Source organism: Callospermophilus lateralis, chromosome 7 (genome assembly GCF_048772815.1).
Source record: "Callospermophilus lateralis isolate mCalLat2 chromosome 7, mCalLat2.hap1, whole genome shotgun sequence".
Taxonomy (NCBI): domain Eukaryota; kingdom Metazoa; phylum Chordata; class Mammalia; order Rodentia; family Sciuridae; genus Callospermophilus; species Callospermophilus lateralis.
Genome location: NC_135311.1, coordinates 143,039,821 through 143,065,531, shown reverse-complemented (window position 1 = coordinate 143,065,531; position 25,711 = coordinate 143,039,821). Strand labels below are relative to the sequence as shown.

Genomic DNA, 25,711 nt, shown 5'->3' with positions numbered 1-25,711 from the left:
GGCAGTACAGGTAACTTTTAGTGCCTTTGTGACTCTGGGCACAGTGAAAATCCTAAGACACTAAGGATGCCATGAATTTGGGGCTCTCTAGGTCAAGACCCAAATCTGGGCCTTACATGACAGTTCATCAGGGTGGAGGGCATGGGTGAAGAAGGGAAGGAAATGGGCAGAAAGGACAGGCCAAACTGAGGAAGGGGAAAAAGAGGAGGAGACTGGCAGAGAGGGGCAAAGAAAGGAGGCAAGGCCCTCACACCTACCATTCTTGGCTCACCTTCAGCCCCACCCACAAAGCATGCCCTCTGATTTAGGAGTGGGCTGTATGCCATTCATTCATCAAGAACAGGGAAGATTTCCCAATCCTATGTCTCAGAACAAAACCCAGCAGGTACCTGCTTATTGAAGGCACCTCCCAGTGAAAGTGCAGTTTGCAATGCAGCCTGAGGACTAGGAGTGGGAAGGAAGGTCAGGAAAGGTGAGGAGACAGCAGAGACAAGAAGCAACCTCGAGGAAGTGGAATCCAGAGAGGCCCAGGTCACATCCCTACAGTACTCTGCCCAAAATGAAAACCTCATCCAACCATGACCTCAAGTGAGAGTCACTCCACAGGACAGCTGGCCTGTACTCTTTAGACGCAAGATAGCAAAGAACAGATCTGATGTCTAAATGTGGCACGTGTTGCTGGACTGACTGGCCACAGCCTGAGAGAAAGTGGTGTGGACTCTGAAGCTCATCGATCTTGACAACTGTAGCCATATACAAACAAGCCCATGTTCTCAAACCCTGAAGTCTTTAGTGATAAGGGTGAAATTTAATGCGAAATTTTCATTCATTTTATAATGTATTCAAATTTATTTTAAAATAAAAATGATGTGGCTTTAGGAGAGCAACCAGGACCAAGAGCCCCAGACACCTGCTGAGGCCTCCTTTCCCCAGAGCTGCCCCTTGAGGCAGGGAGGATAGTCCCTTTGGTTAGGAGGGCAGTGTACCCTGCAGGGGCAGTGTAGGAACATTCTCAGTTTCCCACCCTTAACACCCACAGGTTACCAAGGATTTCCCTTCTTGAAAGTAGAACTAATAAGCCAGTAAAAAAACAAAAACAAAAAAAGATACTGAGAGTGCTCAGTGGAGCATACAGGAATCACCACTTGGATGGATGCAGAATCTAAATCGCAGCAAGCCAAGGCCACACAAATGCTGCCCCAAACACAAAACAGGGAGCCAGTCCCCCCCGCCAACAGCACTGCTGATCATGTGGATAGACCACCTCCTCTGTGGTGGTGTGGAGTGGGCCTGTGCCTGCAGTGTTGAGCCACATCTGCCCTCTGATGCTCCAGGCTATGACAACCCCAAGTGTCCCTAAGAACTCATTCCTCAACCCTTGAGAGCCATTAACAGGCTGTGGGGTGCTGCTGGCTAGGAGTGGTAATAGGAGGGCCACAGAGAAACAAGGAAATGGCAAACATCCAACCGGGCATGAGACTGAGCTCAGAACTTCCCACCTCCATGGAAGTACACCTCAGAAAAGCTCCCGCAGCCAGCGCTGGCTGGGGAAGCCCCAGAGCCGACAGCAAGCTCCCAAAAGGCACTTTAGGGATTTCCCAAGGACCTATACTTAGGAGACCCAAATGTTCTCCTCATGGCCAAGCCACAGTGGTGAAGTTCTGGCATCTTGCACATGTGGCTATGCTGTCAACTCCCAAGAACTTTACTAACACCCCTGCTCTCTCCTCACCCAAGTCCTCCTTCTTAGACACTGCGGCACAAACACCACAGAGGAATTTTCCTAAGGCATTTCTATCCTGTGAGCATCAAAATTTCAGGTACAATAATAAAAGACTTACCCTGTTACAGTCATTGTCCTACACAGACACCTACAACAATTTAAGTTGAACATTTTGGACCTACCTGTTTCTCATGTGTAGGATACCCCATCATTGGACCAGCACAAAGTTAGAACACAACTGATAACCAATATTATTAAAGGAAAAGGAATTTTTCTGTGGGAAGCAGGGCTGCACAGTGATTGAAAACAGAAAGCCTGGGATCAGAAAGGTGTGCCTGGGTGTCAGTTCTGGAAGGTCAGGCAAACTATACCTGACCCAGGGCTGCTTCTCTGCTGATAAGAAACCAAAGGACAACACGGTAATCAGAGCTCATGCAGGGTGGCAGGTCTTCCTGAGGAGGCCAGACAGCAAATATCTTGTACATTACAGGTGTCATGGACCCCACTATAGTAGAGAAACAGCCATAGACTCAAATACAGCATGCAAAGGACCCTAGGATCATGCCAATAAAACCCACCGTGAAGAAACTGGAAAATAAATTTCACACAAACTGCACATGTCAAAAAAAATAGTATTGTTCTTTTTGCTTTCAAACCATTTAAAGACATAAAAAACATTCTTAGTGGGCCACACAAAGAGATGGTAGGCTATAGTTGGCCAAGCTCTGGCTCACAATATAGTGCCCACCACACAGTAGGTGACCACAATTATCATCCTTTTATTGGAAGGGTATCTTTAAATTTGAATTGACTTCAGCTTATAAAAACATAAAATCGCACACATTTATGGGGTACCATGTGAGGTTTCCATACACGTGCATACTGTATAATGTTCTAGTTGGGGTCAACTTATCTGTCGCTCAACTATTTCTAATTTCCTTAAGGTAAAAACATTCAAACTCGGGGCTGGGGATGTGGATCAAGCAGTAACGCGCTCACCTGGCATGCACGGGGCATTGGGTTCTATCCTCAGCACCACATAAAATAAAATAAAGATATTGTGTCCACCGAAAACTGAAAAATAAATATTAAAAAAAAAAATTCTCTCTTCTCTCTCTCTCAAAAAAAAAAAACATTCAAACTCCTTTCCTCCAGCTCTGAGATATATGGTACACTATAAGGTAAAGGAAAGTTTATTTCAGCTCCATGGCTGAAATTCAGGCCAAAGAGCTCAATTACAGGCACAGCTACCAGGTAACAGGAAGGGCAGGGCAGCAGCACAGACGTAACGGCTGGAGCTTTTCTTATTGTCCACGTTTCCTCCCCAGTGAGTCTCCCAGCCTTAGCCAACTGAACAGTGAGCAGAGAGAACACGCAGAGGGCCCACTGGTCTAGCCACAGTCAGCCTCATTTGCCAACTCCTCCGTGCCTCTTCCAGATGGCCCAGCTGTATCTACACACAAGCTGTGTCTGGTTCGTAACTACAGGCACAAAATTTCAGCTACTCATACTCAATGTGAAAGAACAACCCATTAACATGCTAACAATGCTGCTTTATGACATCCCTCCCTCTAGGGCTGGGTACACGAGTAGCTCAGTAGAGTCCTTGCTTAGCCATGTGGGAGACCCTAGGTTTGAATGCCAGCACCACAAAATAAAAATAAAATCCTTCGGGCTGGGGATGTGGCTCAAGCGGTAGCGTGCTCGCCTGACATGTGTGCGGCCCAGGTTCGATCCTCGGCACCACATACAAACAAGGATGTTGTGTCCGCCGAAGACTAAAAAATAAATATTAAAAAAAAAAAAAAAATTCTCTCTCTCTCTCTAAAAAAAAAAAAAAGATTTTAAAAAAATAAGTAAATAAAATAAAATAAAATCCCTCCCTCCCTCCCTCTCGCAATCAAGCCTAGCTTTCCTTTTTCATTCTTTTTTTGTTTGTTTGTTTTGCTCTTTTTGTGATACTGGCAACCACACTCAGGACCTGTGTATGCTGGGTAGGTGCTCTGCCGTTGAGCTACTGCCCGAGCCTCAAACCAGCTTTCTCGGTCTTACCTTGTCTCTTCCAAAACCTAATATTCTGAGCCCAGTAAGCATTTTATGAAGACTATTATGCATGAAAGAGCTGCAAATTTATGACACAATATTATTGTCTGCTGAGGCCAACCAGTTCTATCCATTTCTGTATAAAATAACATTTTAAGCTAATTCAAACTGCTATTCAACCAGAGAGTTAACAAAGATAGGTCGACCCCATGTCCCTGTCATATCTAAACTGCTAATGAGAGGGCCACACACAGAAGAAGACAATATCTGAAGTGATGAAACCAGATGATTAAAAGGTCATATGACTGTTAGCTCAATCCTAATAGCTGGCCCCATGAGCCAGGCCCATCGACACAAAGAGATGAGAACTGTCAATCTCCTGCTTCCCCCTTTGCTGTACCCATTATATCCCCTGTTTCATAGATTGTGCTCGTTTCTTACCCTATGGTCCATAAAATAGCAATACCAGTGTCGCTGGAAGCCACATCATTTTTCACCAACAGTCTCCTTTAAATGACCTCTATTTCTACATTTCCCCCAACAATCCATTCTTCATCGATCTGAAGAATCTTTTTTGGGGGGTGAAACGGTTTTACTGCAGATGAACCCAAGGGTACTTTACCACTGAGCTACATTCTCAGCCCTTTTGTTTTTTAAGTTGCTGAGGCTGGCCATCCTCCTGATTCAGCCTTCCAAATTACTGGGAGTACAGATATGTGCCCAGCAATCTGAAGAATCTTAAGAATCTTAAAACCCAGTCAGCCAGGCACAGTGGCATACACCTGGAGGATCACAAGTTGAAGACCAGCCTCAGAGATTTATCGAGAACCTAGGCAAATAGGTTAATGATCCTTTCAAAATTAAAAATAAAAAGGGGTTGGGGGTGTAGCTTAGTGCTTAAGCACCCCTGGATCCAATCCCCAGTCCAAAAAAAACCCAAACAGCACCCACAGTCATGTCCATACTGAGGCTCTTTAACTCCTTGACTCCTGCTCACTCTTCCAGCACTGCCTACTAGAAAGTCCCCCCGCAGGTACCCCAAGCCAAGTGTCCTTTTCACCCAGTACCTCCACACACTCACCATATGGTTTGAAACTGGCTTACTAACTAGTCTGCTGTCTCCCCCAAGAGAATAAATGATTAAAAGATGAGATCAACAAGCATAATTTCTTGGGGGGGGAGTACAGTACTAGGAATTGAACCCTCACGGCCTTGAATATGCTAGGCAGAAGCTCTACACTGAGTCACCTTCCCAGATCTTTTTGAGCCAGTCACTCGCCAAGTTGCCCAAGCTGGCCTTAAACTTTCAATTCTCCTGTCTCAGCATTGTTTTTTTGTTTTTTGGGTACCAGGGATTAAACACAGGGGTGCTAGACCACTGAGCCATATCCCAAGCCCTATTTTTTTGTATTTTATTTAGAAGCATGGTCTCACTGAGTTGCTTAGCACCTCATTTTGCTGAGGTTTTGATCCTCCTGCCTCAGCCTACTGAGCAGGCAATTCTAAAGGTAATGTTATAGAAAGGCTGTGATGGATCTAAATAGGCCAATCTTTGCAGCTGGCTCCTCAGATCCATCCAGAGTCTCTGCTGTGAGTTTGTACTGACTGGCAGAATGCAGCTCCCCATCTCCTGGAACCCACACACTATGGGTGAAGGTCTGAACTAAGCACTGGAGAAGCCAGGCAGAGGCTGAAGCACCCTAGCTAAAAGCCCATCTGGGGGACACCACCTGGTGGCTGGCTGCAAACCCACGTGACAATCCAGCGTTTTGGGGTAGTCTGATATGCAGCAATAGATCACTGATAAAATGGCATGGTGACTTGGTTTTTTAAATTGCAGGACACATTTCTCAACTTTGGCATTGCTAAAAGCTTAGGCCAGATGATCCTTTGTTGTTGAGATGCATCCCGGTAGCATACTCCAAGCTAGGACAATCAAAAGTGTCTTCAGAGAAGGGCAGAGACAAAACATGAGAACAGAGTACATACCCACCCTAAGGGAAGAATTCATGGCTCTGGGGTATTCTTTGTGTCACCTTCTTAGAGACTTCTGATTTAGACTACTGGTCCCCAAAAGACAGTGATGAACACTGGCAGCAGCCTCTACCTATTCCTGTGAAAATCACCAATAAGCTCTTTTGCTCCCACAAAAGAGAGAAGATTGAACACAGAAGGGACATAAAGTGTCTCAGCAGCTGGCCCCTAGCAAACACCCAAACCCCAGATACTGGGAGAAGCTGAGGACCACAGGAGATAGGGTCTGCTAAAATTAGCCAAAACTAAAATTCTTTAAGTGCAGCTAGTTTAGGAACTATGTGTTTTTAAGTTAAAATATTTAAAAGTCAATTTGACTAGAAAAATTCTAATTTTGCATACAAACTATCTTTTAAAATTTAAAATATATTTCTCATTAAGTTTTTTAAACTTAATTTTATTGGGCTGGGAATGTGGCTCAAGTGGTAGCGAGCTCACCTGGCATGCGTGCGGCCTGGGTTCGATCCTCAGCACCACATACAAACATAAATATTGAAATTCTCTCTCTTTAAAAAAAAGAATAAATAAAATAAACTTAATTTTATTAAAGTTAAGTAAGGCACAACGGGGCATGCCTGTCATCCCAGTTACCCGGGAGGCTGAGGCAGCAGGATTCCAAGTTCCAAGTCAGCCTGAGCAACTTAGGGTGAACCTGTCACAAAATAAAAATGCTTTGTGCTGGCCTCCTATCTATGCTCAGGAAAACTGCCTAAGATCTGGGTCCTCACTGTGCATCCCAAGCCTGACGGCAAACTGATGTGGTACACTCCCTAAAGTCCTAACTAGAGTCCCAGGCTCTGGTGGCCTGATGGATCACACTACATCCACAGCTCCAAATCTGCCCTGTGAGGGAAACTAATATGCAGGGACCTGCCACTCACACCAAGTGCCACAAGGGCAATAACTGGTCAGCTGGTGGGGCCAAATCACAGGGATGACCAGAGAACCTTCTCTGAGGAGATGACATTCAAGCTGAGGCCAAAAGGATGAAAAAACCCAGCAGTGAAAATAGGCACAAGACTGGGCTCCTAGACGGGCAAGTAGACTGGTGAGTCCCACGGTCAGGGGTCAGGTAGGTCAAAGCAGCATTCAGGTGGGACAGATGTGATTCCCTCTGGAGAGGTCAGGGAAAGAGGGAGTCTACACCGGCAGGAAACTAAGAACAAACGAAAAGGCAGGAGAACCAGGTGCCTGTGAGGTGGCACAGGCTAAGAGGAATGTGCTTCAAGGTGGCCATAGTCTGCAGGCTTCAAAGCTCTGCTGGAGTATGCTAATATCAGAAAAAGCAGCCCTTTCAGAGAGCTCTTTCTTTGCACACAGCCACTCTCAAAGATAAGAGGAAAAATGTGATACGCAAGAGCCCAAGTGCTTTCCCTCTCCTGACTTCACACTCACCTGAAAAACCCAATTTTATCCCAGAACTTGGGAAAAAAGAGTGGTAGCTAGGTTCTGTGAAACACAGAATACTGATAAGACATTTACCTTTTCTATTAAATTTTCTCTTGATAGTTTCTTCAACCTGCAGCTCAGACTTCTCTTGGCCTTGAAGAGAAGGTGAAGACATGTGAGACAAGAAATTAGGAAAATGAGAGTGAGGTCAAGGACGAAGACCTGGGTAACTGTAGAGTTTGAACCAAAACTCAGGTCCACATCTTATTTGGAAAGAGATTTTTGCAGGTCACACTGAATTAGTGTATGCCCTAACCCAATGACTAGTGTCCTAAGGACAAGAGATTGTCAGAGAGAAGGCTGTGTAAAAAGCGGCATAAAACTAGAGTGATGCATCTAGGAGCCATTCAACAAAGATTGCTACCAATAAAGAGGGTAAGAGAAGGCCAGGGGGGTGGCTCAATGTCAGCACATGCTTGCATGCATGAGGCTCTAGATTCAGGGTGCAGGGTGTCTTCCCTGAAAACTTCCGAGTATGCCTTGTCCACACCTTGATTTCTGATTTATATCTTCTAGAACTGTGAGACAGTAAATTTGTTCATTTAAGCCACCCAGTGTGTGAGAATTAGTTACAGAAGCTGTAGGAAGCAAATATTGTACCAACTTAAAGCCCAGCAGAATCCCTAGAGACCTCAACTAAGTAACAGCTACACCCAGGACAGGAACTAAAGGCCAGGAAGGAGTGGGGAAGCATATCAAGAAAGGAGGACGTGTCAAAGGAGTCAGAAGCCATCAACAGTAGCTGTGGAAGCCAACATTGTCAGGCCTACTAAGCATGAGGTTCCATGTTTTATTTGCACCATCTCATTTAATCCTCACAATGCCTAAGACATGAGAAAACTGAGGCAGAAGTAGCAGAACTGGCGTGTTCAACAGATGGACATGGCCCATCCAAATAAAAAGGGTTGAGGTGTAGCTCAGTGACACAGGACCGCCAGGTTCAACCCCCTAGTACTGCAGTATAAATACAGAAAGACACAGTATGTAACAAAGAGAATCAAAACCTAAAAATCTACATATACAATATGATCCAAACTCTATAAACATGCATGATCAAACAAAAAACTAAAAATAAATAAATAAAAACAATCTTATAAAGTTATTTTCTTACACGATACATAGGTTTTCCCTTTGAGTTCTCCAATACACACAGTAAACACTTTTATTTTATTCTTTTTGAGATAGGGTCTCAAGCTTATAAACTCAACTGACCCTTCTGCCTCAGTCTCCCAAATAAGTGGGACTACAGGTGTGCACCACCATATCCAGCCAAATGTTTGCATTATTAAAATGCAAAGATCAAAGACAAAAATGAAGACAACAGGGGCTGGGGATATGGCTCAAGCAGTAGCGCGCTCGCCTGGCATGCGTGCGGCCAGGGTTCGATCCTCAGCACCACATACAAAGAAAGATGTTGTGTCTGACAAATACTAAAAAATAAATATTAAAATTCTCTCTCTCCCTCCCTCTTTCTAAAAAAAAAAAGAAAGAAGACAACAGGAACAAGATCCCCAAAGAATGAGTACAGTATAGATGGTAGAGGAAATATATAGGTGGTGGAAACAGAATGCCTAACTTTAAAAGAGAAAAGAGTAGTAGCTAGAAAAGATATCAGGACTGTCAAGTTGCACAATACCAGTCGTCTCTGAAGGTAGAACAGAAGCCACTGAAGGAAACACTTCAGATAAAATTGTTAATAAACTTCCAAGCAGACTGCGCCCCACTTTATAATACAAGAAGGCAAACAGACCACTTAAGAGCAGAGACAAGTTCCTGCCAGAGGTCCACAGCGTCATACTCAGAGCAGACTCCAGAGGCAGGCAGCCCACAGCCCAGGTTCAGCTTACACCTGGCCAATGACCCTGTCTCCCTGCACATCTGCGAAATGAGGTTACTGACAGTGTGTGACTCGGTGAGGCAAGGACCTTACCATTATCAGCATCCAACAACTGCATACTGAGAGCAATGGCAAAATCAAACTCATCAACATGTGGCAGGACTCAACAAAAACATGCCACAGCACTGGCATCACCACCAGGCAAAACCCAGTTCAGGGTGTTGGGTAGAGGGATTAGAAGCCAGGCTCAGGAATTTATTTCAACAAAAAATTAAAGTACCTCTCCCAACATAATTTCATCCAAATCTATGCCACACTGGAATGTATATCAATTTTGCAGGGCTCACTTCAATTGCCAGAACAGCTGATTTGAGCCTCCATGTGCCTGGACCTCTTTCCCCAGGTTCCTGATCTGTTCTCCCACCTTGGAGCACTCCATGCTCCAAGGTCTCAATCACCTTTTTAATGTGAGGATGCCAGCAGCCCCAGTGGCCTGCTTATAGTCTTGTCCCCCAACAGGACAGAGTGACTGCTGTTACTGCCGCTCAGCAGCCCCTCACTGGCCCAGCTCAGCCCTGAACCCACATCTTACTGAAGACCTTCATCTCTTCCCCTTTGCAGCTACCTTCCTCTAAGTATTCCCATCTAAAACCAGTGTAGACCACAGCTTTCCTCACCTACCCCGTCTACACAGCTTTCTTAACCTACCCCGTCTACACAGCTTTCTTAACCTACCCCATCTACACAGCTTTCTTAACCTACCCCGTCTACACAGCTTTCTTCACCTGTCCCCTAACCCCTCTGCTTCAAACTCCTCAGCCCACACCATTCATTTGCTCTCAGGAGCCCCACAACTGCCAAGGGCTCTATCTATTCCCTGTGTGTCCCTTCTGACCATGCCCTGGGCTCTGAGAAGGCTGCCATGGGCTGTGTACATGCTGGTGCTCTCCCAACTTTTCTGGTCACTGCTTTGTGAGCTCCATAACCTCTGCACATCACTCAGTGCTGTCTCTGGGTTGTTCTCCTTCTCCCCAGGAAAAGGCACAATCCTAGTGTTGTCCATGGGTGCCTGTCCCCTGGGAAGGGCCTCCAGCCCCTACAGGAAACCTGGGTCAGGTCTCTGATGTGCTCTGGGTTCAACCTCAGATGAGCACTGCTCAGATGCCTTGGTCTCAGGCCCCTACAATCCCAATTGTAGAATCCCAAGGGCTTTGTTAGATCTACCAGGACTTATTAAGAAATAAAGACTGAGAAGTTTTTAAATGTTTATTAAGTCACTTGGAAGTTAGAAGCCTATTACATGTTCCCAACAGTAACTTTTGTTTGTGTGTGTGTGTGGGGGGGGAGGTGCTGGGGATTGAACCCAGGGCCTTGTGCATGTGAGGCAAGCACTCTACCAACTAAGCTATATTCCCAGCCCCCAACAGGAACATTTTTATGGAGGAAAAAAAACAAAACTAAACTACTTTCGCCTCATGCAGTGGCACACCTCTAATTCCAGCTACCTGGGAGGTTGAGAGCAGGAGGATCACCAGCTCAAGGTCAGCCTGGGCAACTTAACAAGACCTGTCTCAATTTTTTTAATTTTAAAAAGGCTAGGCATGGGGCTGGGGTTGTGGCTCAGCGGTAGAGCGCTCGCCTAGCACATGTGAGGCCCTGGGTTCGATCCTCAGCACCACATAAAAATAAATAAAATAAAGGTATTGTGTCCAACTAAAAAAAAAAAAAAAAAATGATTTAAAAGAAGAAGAGGAGAAGCAAGAAGAGACTAGAGCTCTTAAAAAAAGGGGGGGGGGCCAGGGATGCAGCTCAATGGTAGAGTGCTTATCCAGTACAGAATACAAAAGGGCCTCGGTTCATAATCTCCATTACTGTACGGAAAAAGTAACTATTTTCTAAAAAAAAGTATGTGGTAAGAACCTGTATTTTGGACTGGAGATGAAGCTCAGAGATAGAGCACTTGTCTAGCATGTGTGAGGCCCAGGGTTGAATCTCCAATGTCACAAAAATAAAGAACAAAATTATATTAACCATATTTAACTCTTTAGCACATCTTTTACTGTCTCCCTCAACAGAGAAGAGCTAGATGCCCCCACCTCTTGTATACAGTTACAATGCATCCTTTTGTCTGACATCTAGGAGAAAACTCAACCTCAGTTGAGTTGGAAGAGAAAAGTCTTTTCAAATAAATGCAATAATCTTCTTTGGTACTAGACTGAAACAACAAATGGTCAGTTTTTTTAGTTATGGTTTTTGGGGTTTTTCAGTATTTGGGATTGAATTAGTGACCTCCACACACTCTCTGCCACTGAGCTGTCACCAGCATTTTTTTTGAGATGGGGTCTAAGTTGCCCAGGTTGGACTTGCATTTCAACCCCCTACCTCAGCTTCCTTAGTAGATGGGACTATAGGTGTAGTTGCAGACAGTTTCTTAAAGGGTAGTTCTGATGTGGAACTCAATTAAATTTTCGAAGTTTTATCCAACTTCATTGGTTTTACTCCATTCTTCTGTTCTGAATGGATCATTTACCCATCTGTGGTTTGTCACACCATGCAGAGACCATTTGGAAAACGTGAGCTGAGAACCATCGACACATTTCGTTACGTAATATTGAAAACACTACATCCACATCACCACTGATCTCATAAGAAAAGTCTAAATACTGGAAAGCTGTCTGTCAAGCACATGGTTTTCTGAAAATCTAATTTTTTGTTTGAAAGCTCCTATTTTATTATTGCCAACATAATTTTAAGTATCTGGTTCACTTTGCTCTTTTTTTGGTACTGAGGATTTAACCCAGGGATTCTTTACCCCTGAGCTACATCCCTAGCCCTTTTTAAAACTTTTTATTTTGAGATAAGGTCTCACTAAATCTCTGAGGCTGGCTTTGAACTCTCAATTCTCCTGCCTCAGCCTCCCAAGGTGCTGGGATTATAGGCATGCACCACCAGCCCAAGCCATCACTTTGTTAGTTTTCAAGAAAATATCTGGGGCTGGGGATATGGCTCAGCGGTAGCACACTCGCCTGGCATGCGCGGGGCACTGGGTTAGATCCTCAGCCCCACATAAAAATAAAATAAAGATGTTGTGTCCACCGAAAACTAAAACAGACAAAAAAAAATTAAATTCTCTAAAAAAGAAGAAAAAGAAAATATCTGCCAGAACCCATATCTACATAGCCACTCTTCTTTAACTCAACCCCCAAACCAAGTACAATCACCTCCTCTGCATCTTTATGCCTACTTCTCATTGGGATATAGAATAGCAATGATACGGGTACTCAAAGCTAACGTTACCAAATCAATTTCTGCTTCTTTAGCAAGGACATTTGATTAACCGGTTTTTTAAAAAATATTTTTTAGTTGCTAATGGATTTTTTACTTTATTTATTTATATGTGTTGCTGAGGATCGAACCCAGGGCCTCCCACATGCCAGGCAAGCGCTCTAACACTGAGTCACAACCCCAGTCCCTAAACAGATTTTTTAAACTGCAGGTCAAGAGGTGAAGAATATTTATTTGAGCGCTGTGACAGTGACTATGACCACTAGTGTAGTATCACAGCCTTGATTTGTATAAGGAGCTAGCAGCTCCACCCACCATTCGTGTAAATGCCAACAAAGCAAAAAGTCAATGTCTTAATAGTTACGGATACAGTTTTGATCCAGTGAAACCCTGAAAAGTTTCAGGCACAGACGGGACTGAGACCCGCTGCTCTGATTGCTGCTCCCAGGACTTAGAGCATCATCTAAATACTGATAACACCCAAGGGCCTCCTGCTTCCAGGCCTCTGAAGTCACTAATTCAACAAATATTTGGGGTGCATCTTGCTTTAGGGGCTGGTGATGCTGCAGTGAGCCCAACTGCCTACCTCCAAGGCGCTTACAACTAGTGAGGGGTCAACATTAGTCTACAAAAACAGTGAGATGTGGAAATTAGGAGGTCAGAGGATGCTGCGAGCATGAGCTACTCACAAAGCCTGATAGAAGGGAGGGAGTGAACTAGTCCAGGCCAGAGGACTCCTGTACCCATGATACAGAACATGAGGACACACGTGCCTCAAACCTAGCATGCAAAAGCTAAACTCATTATGTGCCCCACAAAAGTACTGCCACCCAGACATCCAGGACAGAAACCTGGCCTGACACCTTCTTTACCGTCCCCCCTCCCATGCAACCACAAGGCCTCCTTTCCACATCAGCCAAAGTCCCTACCAGTCCTCCTACCTGCTCTGAGCACACTCAAGGCTTAAGTACAGGTAAAGATCCCCATCAAGTCAATCTCCTTAAAACCCTTCAAAGGCCTCCAGGAGCCACCCAGATCATTTTTTTTTTTTAAATCAAGATTCTGATCCCTCTCTGTAGAATTGCCATTCCTGTGTAAGTCATGCTCTTATGCTCTTGTTCAATGAATAAATAATTAATGAGCACCTATTATATACCTGACACTGTTCTGGCAGCCTGGAGACACCACAGGTGAAGGAATGGAAACCAACTGGCAGCTGCATGAAAACCACTCACACCATCTACCTGCCTGCCAGACAAATCCCAATAATCAGGTCTTGACTTTTTGGGGGGCAGTACTGGAGTCAAAACCAGGGCATACTAGGCAAGTGCTCTACCACCAAACTATGTATTATCACCAGTCCTTGATTTAAAACTTTTTTCAAAGAAATCTTCACCAAACTCTAGATCAGGTCAGGTGTCCCCAAGACCCATTACCCTTCCTTGTCCCTGCTGATCACACACCCAACTAAATTATAAACTCAAAAAGGTCCTGGACCTTGTCTGCTTTACAATTTTTATCCTCAGTAACCAACAGAGAAAGCGGTGAGTAAATATTTGAAAGCCAAGATTCATTCAGCATTTGGGGGGTAAGGTCCCCTAAAAATAAACTTTGCCAGTTTTCAAAATGAAGTACCAGTTCAACATTATCCTATCAAGGCAAAGAAAGTCTTTCAGAAGAGTAAATAATGTGAGTGAAGATTTGGGAGAAATGGTAAACAAGTGATAGCATTTGAAAAGTCAGCTGGGCTGGGGATGTGGCTCAAGTGGTAGTGCGCTTGCCTGGAATGTGTGCGGAATGTGTCCGGGTTCGATCCTCAGCACCACATACAAACAAAGATGTTGTGTCCGCCAAGAACTAAAAAATAAATATTAAGAAAAATTCTCTCTCTCTCTCTCTCTTTAAAAAAAAGAAAAAAAGAAAAAGAAAAGTCAGCTGATGTGTGCTTGACACCCTAATATTCCTCTAGCCAGGCACGGTGGTGCACACCTGGATCCCAACAACTCCAGGCTGACACAGGAAAATCACAAGTTCAAGGCCAATTTAGCAAGATTTATCCAATTTAGAAAGACCCCAAGCAGCTTATCGAGACCTTGTCTCAAAATAAAATATATATATAAAAAAAAGAGCTGTGGATGTGTGGCTCAACTGTAAAGTACCCCAAATTCCACTCCCATGTGAAAACCATAAATTTTTTTTTTTTTGTGTGTGTGTGGGGGGGGTGGTTTATATTCCTCTAGAAACAAGAGGAAGAACAACCCAATCTCTCAATAAGTTGTCTTCTAACAATGTGACCTAACACTATCAGGTTAAGTATTTTACAAAGTGAGCCCCTAACAATAGAATGACCAACTCTTGCAGACTGCATGGAGAGCTTTCCACACTTGTTTGACACTCAGACCAACCACACGCAAAGCTGTTGTGTGCCCTTCCAGACAAGGAAACACCAGACGTACCAGCACCACTAGTGAAGTGACAGAGCTGGGTTCTAACTCGGTGCCAGTTCTTTTGAGAAATGAGTGAATTCCTCTCCCTCCCTAGAATTTAGGAACTATTTCAAAATTCCTATGACAAATATTTTGAAACCTATTGCAGAGGCTTTGACACGCATCAATTTGAAAGTATCCAGTATTTTTAAAGCTGTATCAACTACAACAGTGGGACAAGTGGTTGAGAATCTGTAATCCTCACAAGGAATTTGGTTTTATTTTGTTCAAAGAATTAGGGATGGAACTTAGGACCTCAAATATCCTGAGGAAATCCTCTCCCACTGAACTACATCTCTAACCCAGGGGGAACGCATGTTATAATCGCCTCAGGACTGAGTCAGAAGACAACCACAGACACAGACAGGAGGAACAGACAAGCATATGGTCCACCATACTTAGGGTCCCACGCTAACAGGCTAGAGAAGCCTGTTAATAAATGCATTAAGTTTAGACAACTAATTATTAATTTATAATAATCTATTATCAACAGCAAAATGAGTTCAATCGAATAACCCTAAGGATTACCTTAGATAATCTTTATATTAGTAAGCTTTTAGGAATGATTCTCTCAGAATTCTAATTGGAAACCTTCTCCATCACTGGAAGCCAGTAGTAGTTCTAGTGACCACCATGGCTCCTGTAGGGCAGCACTGCCAAGAGCACGAGGCTAGATGGTTACTGTCCCCGATTACCCACCAGCCAGCTCCAATGTCTGCAGATTTTACCTCTGAAACGAGAGATGTGCAACCAAACGCAAAGCTTTGAAAAGGTGTGGTCCTCCACACCTGGTGCAGAACAGGGGACGTGACACTGCATCTCCCCACATATACATCTACACACACTCCTCACAGTCCACAGGAACTGCTCTTTGTTCACTGTTGAATGTTTCCGATTTGTAAATTATTTCTCTGCTTTATTACAATTTAATTTGTTCTTGCCAGGGGTTGTGGCACTTGCCTATAATCCCAGCAACTCGGAAGGCAGGAGGATCACAAGTTCCAGGCCAGCTTGGGCAACTTAGCAAGACACTGTCTCAATAAAAGGGCTGGAGAGGGGCTGGGGATGTGGCTCAAGTGGTAGCGCGCTCGCCTGGCATGCGTGCGGCCCGGGTTCGATTCTCATCACCATGTACAAACAAAGATGTTGTGTCCACCGATAACTAAAAAATAAATATTAAAAAAAAAAATTTCTCTCTCTCTCTCTCTCTTTAAAAAAAAAAAAAAAGGGCTGGAGATATAGCTCAGAGGCAGAGCACTTACCTAGCATAAACAAGGCTCTGGGTTTGAAAAATAAGTAAAAAATAAATAACATATCTCCTTTTATCTTCATTCTATGTTCACTAGAACTGAACACGTCATAATTTCTCCAACCACTCTCATCAACAAATGCAAACCTCAGCAACATAGCAAGGCCCTGAGCAACTTAGCAAGATCCTATCCCAAAGTTTTAAAAAGGGGTTGGAGAGGTAGCTCAGTGGTACAACACCCCTAGGTTAAATTCCCAGTACCAAAAAATAAAGATAAATGCAAACCTAAAGTTAGACTTTTTTTTAAAGATGGACACAATATATTTATTTATTTACTTACTTACTTATTTATTTTATGTGGTACGAGAATGGATGGAACCCAATGCCTCACATATGCAAAGGCAAGTGCTCCACCGCTGAGCTACAACCCCAGCTCCATGAAGTTAGACTTCTTTAAATATATTTTTCTTTTTAGTTGTAGATGGATACAATACCTTTACTTCATTATTTACTTTTATATGGTGGTGAAGATCAAATCCAATGCCTTACACGAGTGTTAGGCAAGTGCTCTACCACTAAGCTACAACCCCTGAGGTTAGAATTTAAAACAGGGTTAAGGTTCTAAAAATTTTTGTTCCATGTCTTATGAGACTTACACTAAACAGGAGTTTCAGAAAAATATGGTATGCCATATGGTCAAGTCCAGATAATAAAATTGAGACTATCTATTACTAATCCACTAATGCTAAAGCCAAAGTCCACAGACAGTAAGAATTTAATCCAATTTTGAGACTGACATGAGCCAAATCTCGGGCAGAGAAAAACAATCCAATGAAGAAACTATAATAAATGCCAATACTGCACTGCTAAAACAAAATCAATTTTATTCATCAAAGTAACTATTAGCAACAAAACCAAATGCTGTTAATAAGTCTAGAGATACCAGGAAGACCTTCTACATCCCTTTCTCAAAGCTATATATATATATATATATATATATATATATATATATATGTATGTATACCTTTCCCAATAAAATGAATAGATAACAAATTTTTTTTTAGTAAAGCAAAAGGTAACAAAGCTTTCATACCTGAGAGCATACCACCTTTTTCAAGAAATTAACTATACTCTCATGAAATCAATTTTGCAATAATTCTACCTGGATGACCCAAGCTTGGAAACTACTCTTCTAGGCATAAAAAAGACTTAAAAGACATTTACTCTTAAAAAATCAAAAAGGCGGGCTGGGGGTGTAGCTCAGTGGTAGAGCGCTTGCCTAGCATGTGTGAAGCCCTGGGTTCAATTCTCAGCACCCCATATAACTAAGTAAAATAAAGGTCCATTGATAACTAAAAAAATGTTTAAAAAATAAAAATAAAAAAGGCAACACACTATTCTGTAGCTTTTTAAATCTAAGGAAACTTATTTCAGCTCCCCTCCCCCAAAATCAGAAATAATTAAGGCTGTCAAATAGAGAAAAGCTTTTTTTAAAGTGCAACTAACAGGCACTTGGCTTAAGACTGATCTGAAGAGATAAAGATAGCTTTCTGTAAACTCAGGTATTACACAAAAGGAGCTGTTTTTGTCCAGTAGATGTTCATGTAAGACAGTGTCAATTCTGAGTCAAAGCTGCAAGTTCAAAGAATCTCCTGTATAAGGACACCCTTGAAACAGCCTCACAGAAGATGAAAGGCGGTCCTGACACAGCCTGAGGCCAGGCAGCCCAGCATGGGCAGGACCAAGCAAGCTAACAGGGGCCCAGTAGTGGAGGACAGTGCAGGCTAACTGGGAGAGGTCCAGGCTTAACCACAGAACTTGACTTTGACTTTCCAGACTCTTGCCTTCTGAGAAAGACTTGTAGCACTTGCAGCACCTGTGAACACACAAGGCAGGACAGCCTCTCCCTCACAGAACCATGAACCTCCCAGCTGCATTCTGTTTCTGGACAGCACCAATTGTCAGAAAGGTCAGTCTTGTGTTAAATCAAGCCAGAAGCTGCCACTCAGTTCTGCTCTCTGGAGGCTCACAGACCTGTCTGACCATCCAGGCACCAGTTCCATTCCTGGTCACACACCCAATGTCAGTAAGGAAGCAAAAAGGGAACTGCTTATTCACTTTCTTTTTGCAATATGTACCTTCCGGAAGAATTCAGAAAAGGCTATCTTAGCATGAAAACTAAAAATCTAGTTCCAATCTAAAAGCCCCTCCCCCCAAAATATAGTGTCAAATCAGAAAATAACTTGTGGTATTGATGAGAAACCTCATCAAAAACAATGCTTGCTCAAGAGACTTTACACAGTCTCTAAAGTGGATCTGAATTTTTCACAAAACTAATACTTCCATTTATTTGCTAGTCATGAAAGAGAATCTACATATTTTCTTAATCTCCCATGTGGCCCTGCAGGCCTGTAATGGGAGGCTGAGGCAGGAGAATCCTAAATTCCAGGCCAGACGGGGCAACTTAGTCCCTATCTCAGAGTAAAACGGCTGGGGAGGTAGCTCAGTGGTGGAGCGCTGACCTAGCAAGGACCTGGGTCCAATTCCCTAAAAGTGGGGGTGGGGAGCCAATCTCATAAGCAATTGTTGACCATCTAGTATTATCTGAGATTCCTGCTGTCAGACAGCAACGTAAAACGCAGAGAACCCCAATGTCCCCCAAACTGACACTACACTTACTTGCCCCGAGACCAGTACCGAACTCTTGGGCTTGTAAATGCCTGACTCCCCTTCCCAAAATAAAAATTCTCGCATCGCTGCTTTTCTGCGGGGAAGGAATGTCAAAGTCATAACTAGAGAGCGTCCCCGCAGATGAAGAAGCGCGTTAAGCTGATGCCACTTCTGAACCTTAACCCTGCCGTTCAAAGGACCCGAAAAATGCCTAAAGGCCTCGACGGGTCAAGCCCCGGTGTCAGTTTTCGGCGGAAGCCAGGAGGCCGCGGGGAGCGAAGCGGGTCTGCCGAGCGGCTCGGCCACACCGGGGGCAGGCCGACCCGCCGCGGTCCCCGCCGGTCTTCCGCGCCGCGGGCCGGGCCTTTGTCTTCCGGAGGCCCGCGGGCGGCGCGCATCGCCATCTTGTCTCGGGGCCGCTCTCGGCGCCCATTCATTCGCGGGCGCCGGGGCCCGGGCAGCGGATGGGGACCCGGGCCCCGCGACGGGCAGGGCCGGAGCCGGCAGGGAGGGCGCGGCCGGGGTCCCGCCGCCGCGCCCGCCCCGCGGGGCTCCGCAGCCGCCGTCCGCCCCGCAGGAAGGCGCGTCCCGGCGGCCTTTGTTCCGCCGCGCGCCCCGCGCCCCGCGCAGGCCCGCCCGCCGCCCCGGCCTCCTCGCGGGGCCGCCGGCCGCCCGCCGCGCAGAATGCGCCCGCCCGCCCTCCGGGGGTCGCCGGCCGCGCCAGCCCCACCCGGACAGGCCAGGGAGCCGTGGCGGCGAGCGAGCCCGGCGGGCGAGCCCGGCGGGCGGGCACCGCGGGCGGGTCCGGAGCTGCGGGCAGGGCAGGGCCGGGCCCCGCGGCCGCGCTCACCTCGCCCTCGCCCGGCCTGACGCGCCCACGCCGCCGCCTGGTCGTCGCGCTCGCGGCCCGCGGGCAGAGCCGGCGAGGCTGGTCGGGTCCGCCGCGGTGCTCCCGTCCCGGCCCGCTGCCCTCGCCGCCCGCGCCCGCCGCCGCCGCCGTCCGCCCCTCAGACGCCTCCAGCCATCGGGATGGGCGCGGCGGCCCCTGCCCGCATCCTCGGGAAACCCCACGCCGCGTCACCGCGCACGGCGGGCATGCGCACGCCCGCGCTTCCTCCCGCCCGCACGTGCACGAGCGGCTTAAAGGGGCAGCGTCCTGTCCGCGACGGCCGTAGGCCCCGAACGGGAACCCCCCCGGGAAAACCACTCCCGCGACGCCGGCAGCCGCGGGCCCTAGGCCTGCTGGACCCTGGGAGATAGCTCGGTTCCTGTGCGGAGCCGCCTGGGCCGGCGGACGGTGATCCTGTGGGGAGGCCGGCGGATGGGCGCCAGGTCCCACCTCCGAGGCTGGGCGCGGGGACGCGGCCAGGAGGGTCGGAAGGCGCCTGGAGCCCAGGCCGAGGAAGGGGTGGACGGTGCGCGGGGGAGCTGGGAACGCGAAATCCAGGGGCACAGGAAGGCGGTCAGGAAGGGCTGGTGTCCTCTGAAACCTCCGGGACCATGGGTTACCCTCGGGCCCATCCGCCTTTCCTGCCGCCTTCCGACCCCCGCTTCCCAACCCCTGGCCTCCTCCACCTCACCTGATTCTTCACTCCCACCTCACCGCTCCCGTCAGCCCCGGTGCTGTCCTTTCCAAACAAAGCCCAGTGCCCTTTTTCCTCTAGGCCCCATCCACTGGCCCTCCAGAATCCAGCGCCATAGCCCCCAGGTGGCCCATCACCCACCGTCCTCTCTGCTCCCTTAGGCACCTTTCTTTGCCTCCCCGCAGTTGGGCTGCCCTTCTTGTTTTGTGTAAGTGGAAGAAATAAATGCAGCTTCCAGAGCGTCCACAACCTTCTTTCCATCCTACTCCCTGGTCCTCCTACAGAGGAGGCCTTCTCTTCCCCTCTCCTCTGGGTGCTTCCTGTCAATACACAGACACCAGGAGTCCCTCCTTGCTTTTGACACAAGACACTCGAGGTTCCTTTTGTACTTTCCCTGCCCCAACCCTGAACTAGGTCAGTTCCCCAGCAGCCCTGGTTGAGCTAGTGGCAGGAGTCAGGAGAAGCCAGATCCAGGTGCTGCCTGAGTGCTCACTGCCACTGGGGTATCCCTCCCTGATTCTAGTGCCCACCAGGAGTCAGCTGGTGGGAGCAGACACGTCCAGGTGCACACACCTCTATGTGCACACAGCCACATGGATATCCTCAGGTGTCCTCCTAAGAGTGATGGAGCACCTTCAGTGCCAGGGGACAATGGAAAGGCAGAGGGGCAGGGGGTTGGGGCATGGGCAGGTGGGTCCCAGACTCTGAGGGTCAGAGGCTGTCCTCAGATCCAACAGGGCTGGTGCCACCCATTAATTCCCGCCTCAGTCAAGGATTTAAAGTAGAAATGAGAAGAACGAGTGAGTTAGGGGGGACACAGAGGCAGCAGCAAGGCTTCCCCAGGTGAGTGAGGGGACAGTCATTTCTACAGAGACCTCTGCTGCTGTGGGACCTTCAGGCCCAGACCCTGCCCTCCTGGGTCTCTGCATGCCTGGCCCAGGGCCTTGGTCGGGGAGGTCAGACTGGGCAGCACAGGCACTGTCAAGGCTGGGCCCCTGAGGCCATCCATGCAGTTGGGCCCAGAACCATGGGGAAAAGCCGCACGTGAAGTCACCAGCCCAGTGCTTGCCCCAGCCTTCCACCTTGGAGGTGTAGCCCCAGGGATTGCATGTCATCTGAAGGCATTTGGGGTGATGTGGGACCTTCCCTGAGACTTACCCTACAACCCTGACAGAAATCCTCATTTATGTGTTTATGGATGGGGTGTGAGGGGCAAAGTTGAGCCAGGGAGGAGGCTGCCACCTGGCTTCGTTGCCTTCGGATATGCACAGTCAGGCCTCTGGCCCTGGGGACGGGTGCCTTAGACCTTGGCCAAACCCACCGGGAACCCTCAGGAGCTTCCAGACTCCAGCCAGGGCCCCTCCCTGCACATGATAAGGAGCCAGCCTTCCCCTTTGTACCTTAGAAGGTCCAAAGGGCCCAGCCTCTGTCCTCCCTGACCCACCCTCCACCTCTTTCAGCCCAGGCCTTTGTATTTTTTGGTTCACAGCCCCCTCCACAGTGGGACAAAAATCCTTCAGCCAGGAGCCCAAGGCTTCTCCTGATCCCTTCCCGCGACACTACCTTCTCCACAAGGATCATAGACATCGGCCTGCCAAGGGCCAGGCCAGCGGTCAGCTGCAGAGCTGAGCAGAGCCCCAGGGTGGAGGCACTGCCCAGGATCTGGCTTGGTGCCCAGCCTTCTCTCAAAACCCAGGGAGCTTGGATGTATAACTCGGATGCCCCTCCCCCATCTGCTCTTCAGCAGGAAATGGTCTAACGGGAAAGTAGGTCTTTTTAAATCTGAATTATTCAAACAATCTGTGCACGTGACTGGGACCCAAAGCAAGGCCTGGACGCACCCAGGTGCCTCTCTCCAGCCAGGCTTTGAAGGCTCTCTCTCACAGCTGCAGAGTGACTCTCCATATCTGGATACAGTAAGAGGGCAGGAGTGGAGAGGCCACTGCCCCTTGTCCTGCTGGGCATCTGTCCCTGTCTTGCTCAACATTCTGGTCCACCATGCGGACCTCCACGTTGCCTCCAGGAGGTGAGATGGAGCCTGGCCCTGCCTGCACACTGCAAAGCCAGGGAGGAACACGTGGTGCCCAGGGGATGCAGAATGTAGGTGACCAAGAGGAAAGCTTCCATCAGTTCCTGCAGGCGACCTAAGGCAGGGTCTGGTGAAGGAACAGGGCCACACTCCGGGGGAGACCACACTCCTCCCCAACTCTTGGCACTCTGCCCAAGTGCACTGGGAATGGGCAGGCCCAAGGCCCTTACCTCAAGAGTCCTGTCCAGCCCCACAGTTGTCAGCTTGCTGGAAGGGATGAGGAGGAACATGGGGAGAGCTGGGTGGGCAGCTCTATGTGGACTGGTTAGTGAGACAGTAAGGGTGTAGACTGGAGAGACCTGGTGGTGAGTGGCCTGCAGACCAGGGGAGGATGGTGACCAGATAGGAGTGCCCGGCGAGGTCACAGGTGTGCCTTCAGGAGGATGCTATGCAGCAGAGCTGGGCGGGGCCTCATCGCCTCCCCAGCCTCAGGGAGGAGACCCGTGCTGCCTGTGGCCCCCAGCAGACCTTGAAGGATCCCTGAAGTCCTCCCCACAAGTACAGGAGCCAGCGTCCGTCCCCAGCCTCCCATCCCACTGGCTCCTGACCCTCCTGGTCTCCCACCTCAGTCATCGACCAGACATCCCTGTGCAAGGGCACCAAAACATGGAAGACATCAGGAAATCGTGCAGTGCCAGGTGGGGCAGAGGGCATGTTTCTCCCTCCCCCAGAGTTGGGCCAGAAGCCTAGGGAAAGTCCAGGCAGCTCCTTGAGGCTGACGGTGTTGCCCAGCCGAGCCGAGACTACGACTCAGGTGTGCAGCTCAGACCTGGCCAGAGGAGGGATCTACTCTCCTCTCTGGGCTTCCTGAAGTGGGCATGCCCCCTGGAACTGCATGTGGGGAGACACCCAAGTCCTGACTCCACCCAGTGTCACCCTCATTCCTGGTGTAAAACACAAAACTTTCTAATGGAGAAAGAGGTATCTATGAGCAGGCAAAGCAGAATCCCTGCATGAAACACCGGAGTCAGGTGGCAAGTGGTAGGAGCTTAAACCAGCTTGTGTAGAAATGGGAAATTGAGTGGCAGATATCTGGGCGTCCGGTATAGCTGGATCCAGGCCCTTAGTGAGGCAGTTAGGGTTCTGTGGCCCACCCTGTTTTTGCTTTTCTGGATGGTAGCTCCTTCTCTCTGCTTGACAAGGAAATGGCTGCCGGCCTCAGGCACCCTCACCCCTGGAAGAGCACCACAGAAGACTCGGATGTCTGTAGGCCAACCCCACAAGGACTCCAGACAGCCTCCCTCAGATTCACGTGGCCCTGGAGGCAGGGAAGGGAGGGCCGCAATAAGGGCTCCGTTGGGTCAACGTGGAACACCCAGCACAAAGACAGGAGGTGGGGGATTGCTGGATGGCAGAAGAAGCAGCCCAGGTGGTCCCCGCCCGCTTGGTGGCTGAAACCTGGGTCTGGCTCTAGCTGAAATGCTTCGCTGGTTGTTGGGTTTATAGCTGAGGTTAGTTTGACTGACACCTGCGGCTCTGACTGCCCGCTTTTGGAGCCCTGGGCCTGACTGCAGGGGTGAGGCATGACCGTGACAAGGTCAGCCAAGGCATCTCCCAGACACTGGCTTCTCAAAGTGTCCACCTAGCTGCAGAGACAAGGGACAGCTGGGAGAACACAGCCCAGGGCCTCTCCTCCTCACTGAGACCAGGAACCCCCTGGCCTGAGGGGATACTGGGGTGAAGCCCTGGGGTGCAGCAGGCCCAAGTCTCCCTCCCCAGGCATCCTCGGGGGCATCTTCTGGGGTAGGGGTACTATGGACCCAAACACAGATAAAAGGGCAGGGTGGCCACAGCAGGCATCAGGGACACAAGTGGACAGGGATGCAGGGACATACACCTCTGCCCACAGGAGGAAGCCAGGTGGGTGGGCATCAGGGTATGTAAAAGGGACGGCCCAGAGGTAGCCACCTAGCTAGGCCTTGGGGCTCTGAGCCCTTGGGACAATTTCTGGGCCCCCAACCTCCTCCTCCCCTTCCTCCTGTCACCCGCAGACTCTGGTGTGCTCAGAGACGGGCCCCTGGGGAAGGTGAGCAGGAACATAGACACCCTGGGTGGACTAGTGCAGGGGACCCGGGTTTCCTACCCACACCCCAGAGCCCTAAGCCTGGAGCAGGTCACACAGTGACTCCAGGAGCAGGGACAAAGGCAGGCATGGTCTCGAGGGTCAGAACACGGCGCCCAGGAGCCGGCGGGCCTGCTCTCAGGGCTGCTGGACCTGCTGTAGCCTCGGCTCTGTTGGCCTCCCCGGCCAGTGCCTTCTTCAGGAAGGGAGCTCCAGCTGGTGTGGGGATTCGTCCCCCTGGGATGGTGCCCTGGGATTTGGCTCCTCCGACGCCTGCCAGGTAAACAGCTTGTACTTGGGGCGCTAGCTGGGGAGCAGACAGACCAGCCCCCAGGCTTCCATGAGGTCTAGTCCACGAGGTGCCTGGCTGAGGGGCCACAGGTGCCTCTGAGAGCGAAGCCTTCCCAAGCCCTGCCCATGGCCCTGTTGGGCCCTGCCAGGTAACTGGGCCGCCCGGAGGGGGTCTCCGTGCCTCAATCAGAGTGCTCTGGAACTGCCCTTCACCCAAGATGTCCGGCAGAACCACCTCCAGTGTTCATCAGGGGTCTGGCCAAGGCTCCACAGTCAGAGCACGCCTGTGGATGTTGATGCCACAGTGCACCCGGCCCCTGGACACCAAGCAGGCATGGCCTTTCCCCTGGGCCTCCATCCTGGCCACTGTCCTCAGCGCTCTAGGGATTCCCGGTGGTCACTCCCAGGCCGCTCTGGCCGGCGCTGTACCCCTTTGGCCTGCGCGGACATCGCGGTGCCCGCCCTTCACTGTTGTGAATCGAGCCGCAGTAGGACACCTTGCCGAGTTCCTGTCTGAATATCTACTTACTATTCTTTGCCTCATCATGAGGTGGCTCCACGTTGAACTTCCTGGGGACTCCACCTCAGAGGGTCCCACAGCAGCTGCACCGCTTTCCTTCACACCAGCAGTGTGAGGGGCCCAATGTCTACACATATGACCAACTTGTTTCCTTTTTAAAAAGATAATAGCCATTCCTGGTGGGCTTGAAGTGGTCTCTCTCCCCGACCAGTAGTGACCTGCAGTATTTTCCCTGTCTTATTGGCCATCCCTGGATCTTCTCTGGAGCAATGTCTATTCAAGTCCATGTTACTCATCTTTATGTCTCTGTGACAAAACACCTGGGAAAATAAACTTCGAGGAGTAAAGATTTATTTTGGCTTGCAATTTCAGAGGTTTCAGTCCATGGTC

The 25,711-nt window shown here is 48.6% G+C and overlaps 1 protein-coding gene across 4 annotated transcripts in view; it reads right to left on the bottom strand.

The window, feature by feature from the left end:
* Positions 1 to 19,818, bottom strand: part of Gnb1 (G protein subunit beta 1) — a 71,787-nt gene extending 51,969 nt beyond the window's left edge. For all 4 annotated transcript variants that reach the window (XM_077109997.1, XM_077109994.1, XM_077109996.1 and 1 more), the window contains exon 1: positions 19,627 to 19,818. The gene's annotated coding sequence lies outside the window, so the exon portion shown is untranslated. The remainder of the gene's footprint in view (positions 1 to 19,626) is intronic.
* Positions 19,819 to 25,711: the final 5,893 nt, after the last annotated feature.